General features: G+C 30.3%; 1 long non-coding RNA gene across 1 annotated transcript; it reads left to right on the top strand.

The window, feature by feature from the left end:
* The first annotated feature begins 2116 nt into the window (after nt 1-2116).
* LOC108284695 lies at nt 2117-4073 on the top strand. The gene is made up of 2 exons (XR_001817312.2): nt 2117-2839; nt 3747-4073. It is a non-coding gene; the product is annotated as an uncharacterized LOC108284695 (long non-coding RNA).
* The last annotated feature ends 1600 nt before the right edge of the window (nt 4074-5673 follow it).

Raw genomic sequence — 5673 nt, 5'->3', positions numbered from 1 at the left:
ATTGAATGACGGCATTCTTATTGTGAATACAGCAAGCTTTCTAAAAGTATTGTTTTTGTTTTTGTTTTTTTGTCTTAATTTTATATTATCATTCTCATTCTTTTATCACCCACATTGGTAGGAAAACAAAGTATTCTGCTACATGTTGTAATTAAACCTCACAGGTATGTTTTTTTCATTGCAAGTTGCTTTTTCCCTTAAGGAGTTCTGTGTACCATTTGCCCTATATTGCAAAAGCATCTTAATAGAGTATTATTTTTTTGCCAGGGCTCAAAAAGAATTTCTCTGCTCCCGAACCAGTTTTCATGATGATTTCTTGCTTTAGGATTACAGGGGAATGCATAGTGGGATCATTGAGCATGGCTAAAACAGGTCTTGAGTTTTGATTTTTTGTAGGTGGCTGTTTTTACTGTTTTTTTTTTTTTTTTTCCTTTTCTCCTATAATCACGACCACGGGTAGAAAGTAAGGATCCTTGCAGCTTCCTTATGCTGATTATAGAGCTTTTTAAGGTACTGAAACACCTCCAGATTTCGGGCTTTATAAAAGGATCTTTGTTTCAAATCCCTACTTTGGACAGTGTGAAACCACATTTCCCAGATTAGGATACACACTGGTCAATGGTGGCATCAATTCTAGTTTACTAATCTGACTTTGAGGTCCATATTTGTTTTTGAATATGGATATAATTTTGCTATTGATTTTGTAGTTTTCAAAGTTCAATAAAGCGTATTTTTTAGAAAAGTTTTAAGTTTGTAGCAAACTTGAGAGGAAAGGAAGTAATCATAAGCTCCTATCCTCACACACACACAGCCTCCCCACTGTTGACGTCTTGCACCACAGTGGTGCATTTGTTACAACCAATGAACCACATTGTTACATCACCACCCAAAGTCCATAGTTTACATTAGGGTTCATTCTTGGTGCTGTACATTCTATAGGTTTTGCTAAATATATAATGACACACATCACCACTGTAGAATCATACATAATAGTTTTACTGTCCTAAAAGTCATCTTAAATATATTTTTTATCCACTATTTCTATAGTTTTTTAGTTAGGAAAAAGCAAAGGAGTCAATGCTAACTTAGATGAGCATGAATATAGATGTCTTTCTCCAGGTTTTATGATACATTTCATTATTATTATATAAAAATATATTTTCCATGTTTTTAGTAGAAATATGACATAAAAAGGTAAAAAAAATTCAGTAAGCTTCAAGATGTTAAAGTTTCAATGATCATATGGTTAATGGAAATTTTTTTATTGTGATGAACATTCTTCAATATCACAAAACTTTTGCTGAAGACTTGTTTTTTCACATTAAATCTGTTTCGCTTTGTCACACTATAGTGTACATCATTGCAATCTAATATTTTATACTCTGCATCTTAACACTAATGAAGTCATACAGAATCAGACACTCAGCATTATTGCATGTTTCATATTTTTATAATTGTCATATGAAGTATATAATGTTAAATAATATTTAAGATATTTTCATAAAATTCCTTTTGCTTGCTTATTCTGAAGATAAAGCACTAGCAAAAATGTCAATAGAAAGAATATGAAGAATACACATATATGTAATTTACCATTTAGATATTAAAACAATACATCATTTAAATTCACATCTATAAAATGTTAAAAAAAGATCTTATCTCTGTATGGGTGCAATAATGCTATATATTGGTACCTTTGACCCTTTTTTTACAAAAGTAGAAATTTTACAAATAGTTGCTTTTAAAGTTATATTGTGTTTGGATATAATTGATTTGGCATCAACTTGCTAAAAAAGAAAAAAAGGCGACTATGTCCTCTAAGCTAATGAAGTGGTATTTCCACCATTTATATCACTGAATGCTCTAGGCCTTATCCTGAACTTTTCAACTCACATGTACATCTTGACTAAGACTCTCTCTCTCTCTGTCTCTCTTTAGAGAGAGAGTATATATAGCTAGATAGCTGTATATATATATATATATATACACACACATACTATCTAGAAAATAGATAATATATAGACAGCTGTGTATATGTATATATATACACATACATAGCTCCTGAAACATCTGCTGTCCTTATATCATCTGTAGCAGAAAAAATATTCTCAATAGGACAACCACTTGTTTAGCAAAATAAAAAAATATTTGTACATTTAAGCAATATCTTATTAAAGTTTGCATTGAATAAACAGTTGCCATACAAAATGGTGTCTTTAAAATGAATACAAAAACAGATTTTATTTTTCCTTAATTTTTGAGAAATTATCATGCTAATTGTAATTTGGGAAATAGCCAAAGAAAACAGGTTGATACATTGTTAACAAAAGACCTAAAAATATTAACAAATATGGTCTAATCAATGATGTGAATAATTTGTTAGTTAAATATATGTGTTCTCCAGTGTTTGTCATTTGACATGTTTTATATTGCTTTTGATATTAAAAATTTTATGATTAACATGATCAACATTAATCAAACATTTCTGAGTAGAAACAACTTTCTAAGTATAACTACTGGCTGTGGAATCTCACTGCCACAATAGTTATTATATGTTTATGTATGTAAGACCTCTTTTATAAACCTGCAAACTATTAGGTTTCTAATGGGTACTGAAAAAATGAACTGTTGAAACATTCTAAGGTTTAACACCGCAAACTGCAAAATTTCTCTTATTTTATTGGGTGGTTCGGTGCCAAACCCCAGGACCCCTTTCAGCCACATTAAGTTCATCTGTAAGAGCACAGATGGAGTATGCAGTAGTGAAGATTTAACCAGGGTTGTTAATACCAAAGGAACTGGACAAAGTGAGCAGGGCAAAGGTTAATGCCAACTGAGTGTTGTGATCANCACATATAGGTAGCTGTATATGTACATAGGTATACATATACACATATATAACACATATATATATATATATATACACATACATATATAATGATATATATATATATACACATACATAGCTCCTGAAACATCTGCTGTCCTTATATCATCTGTAGCAGAAAAAATATTCTCAATAGGACAACCACTTGTTTAGCAAAATAAAAAAATATTTGTACATTTAAGCAATATCTTATTAAAGTTTGCATTGAATAAACAGTTGCCATACAAAATGGTGTCTTTAAAATGAATACAAAAACAGATTTTATTTTTCCTTAATTTTTGAGAAATTATCATGCTAATTGTAATTTGGGAAATAGCCAAAGAAAACAGGTTGATACATTGTTAACAAAAGACCTAAAAATATTAACAAATATGGTCTAATCAATGATGTGAATAATTTGTTAGTTAAATATATGTGTTCTCCAGTGTTTGTCATTTGACATGTTTTATATTGCTTTTGATATTAAAAATTTTATGATTAACATGATCAACATTAATCAAACATTTCTGAGTAGAAACAACTTTCTAAGTATAACTACTGGCTGTGGAATCTCACTGCCACAATAGTTATTATATGTTTATGTATGTAAGACCTCTTTTATAAACCTGCAAACTATTAGGTTTCTAATGGGTACTGAAAAAATGAACTGTTGAAACATTCTAAGGTTTAACACCGCAAACTGCAAAATTTCTCTTATTTTATTGGGTGGTTCGGTGCCAAACCCCAGGACCCCTTTCAGCCACATTAAGTTCATCTGTAAGAGCACAGATGGAGTATGCAGTAGTGAAGATTTAACCAGGGTTGTTAATACCAAAGGAACTGGACAAAGTGAGCAGGGCAAAGGTTAATGCCAACTGAGTGTTGTGATCACTGACCCATCAAAGTTGAGTAGAAGAGAAAAGTTAGAATGAGGAGCATGGAAAAATGGTAGACCTGGTAAGTCTGAAATCCATGAAGAGTTATCATTGAAAGTGAGCTCTCAGACAGCAAAGTATTTAAAATTAAGATTATGATGGGTTTGCATCTATTGGTAACAGCAAGACCTAGGGTATGACATTTATGTGTGTGCATATATGTATGTAAGTGCGTGTGTTTAAATGTTTATGAATCTTGTGTTCTACTATTCTCATGTAGAAAACATTGTTTGCTTTAGCAAAATTAAAAGTTTTATTTTATTACCCAATGATCACACACTCCTTCCACTCCTTAGTGCTCCTTGTTGTCTCCAAATTGCAGAATTCTGCTAGAGTTTTTCATTTCCTTCATGAGCAATTTATTTCTGTCACTGGATATAAGCTTCCCTTATTTCTCATCATTTACATTACATAATATTAATATAAAATTTTGTAAATTTAAAAGAGATTTTTCAAGTCTTAATGTAAGCATTACCTATAGTTATGAAATTACTACCAATGTAGATATCAAATACATATCTAGTTCATATTAACAGATGTATTCAGCATTAGATGACAAAATATGAATAAGTAAATTAACAAAATAATAAATACATGAGTGAATAAAAGAAGCAAAGGAAGTAATGTCTTCCTTTTAAAATTCTCTAGATAGTACTAGGACCAAGAGCATTGGATTGCCAGGATGGTTGATGTGATGTTTGGCATTTTAATATTATTGCTTTCTACATCATCAATTCGCCTGTATGTAGTAAACTGACTTAAGACACAGGAGACTTGAGTTTGATACCTCTCTCTATTATTTAATAATGGATATATTTCAAAAATGCCCTAGAACTCATATGTACATTCTGTCTGTTCTTAAAAAAGTGTGCCACTGCTCGATGTAAGGGTGACATGAGCCCTGAATTAAAAAGATTTCTATTCTGGTACCATTGGTTACCAACTGTGAAATTGTGGACAATCCTTTTGAAATGCTCCTTTATCATGAATTCTTGTTAATTGTTATAATACTGTAATTACTGCACAGATAATGTGAAGACATCTTTTATTTTATGGTAGTCTAAAGAAATGTTATATGTTCTTGTTATCTCATTTTATTAATTTTGAGCAAATTAATGCTTTCATTTGATAGTGCCTCTATTAAATATTCTCATTTAACCTTTTAAATATCCAAATATTATACATCAACCTAAATCAGATTCAATTAATATATTGGTAATGAACATTCAAAAACTCTAATAAACTTAAAATACAGATATATCTGTAATCATATTTTTTTGCTAATATTTTGCTTGTTAATGTTGGCTAGTTCTAAAATTACATTTTTTCCTATTGTGTGAAATAAAACTTCCTTTCTATTTCATGTCTTTGCTGGCATACATTGTGTATTCCTTTCTTTTTTCTGTGTTAATGGTTTATATCATTCCAATGACATAAAAATTAGCAGATTATTTATTATTCAATTATATTCTCCATTATATTACATTAAGTTGCTATTTTTTAGCTGAGAAGGTTTATTTCTAAAGACTCTGTAGAAATAATCTCACCATATCTGTATTACAAACAGAGTACATTGATTATTTTCAAGAGAAAGAATTAATATAATTCACCCTCGGTGCTGGTGGTCTAGAGTCAAAGAATTGAAAATACAGACTGTGCATCGTGGAAAGTGCAGTGTCTACTGCCCTAAATGGAATTCTGTATTGGACAGTTGTAAAGTCATAAAGAACCAAATATGTTACAATAGACTCATGATATCCAGATACTTCACTTAACAGGGATCTTCATTTCTCATTTGTTTAATAATCTAAAATGAATAATAACTATGCATCAAATATTTTGTTGATTTTTTAGCTAAAGAATCAATTTAAT

Source organism: Cebus imitator, unplaced genomic scaffold (assembly GCF_001604975.1).
Source record: "Cebus imitator isolate Cc_AM_T3 unplaced genomic scaffold, Cebus_imitator-1.0 Scaffold14, whole genome shotgun sequence".
NCBI lineage: Eukaryota > Metazoa > Chordata > Mammalia > Primates > Cebidae > Cebus > Cebus imitator.
This window is presented reverse-complemented; position numbering and strand designations above follow the sequence as displayed.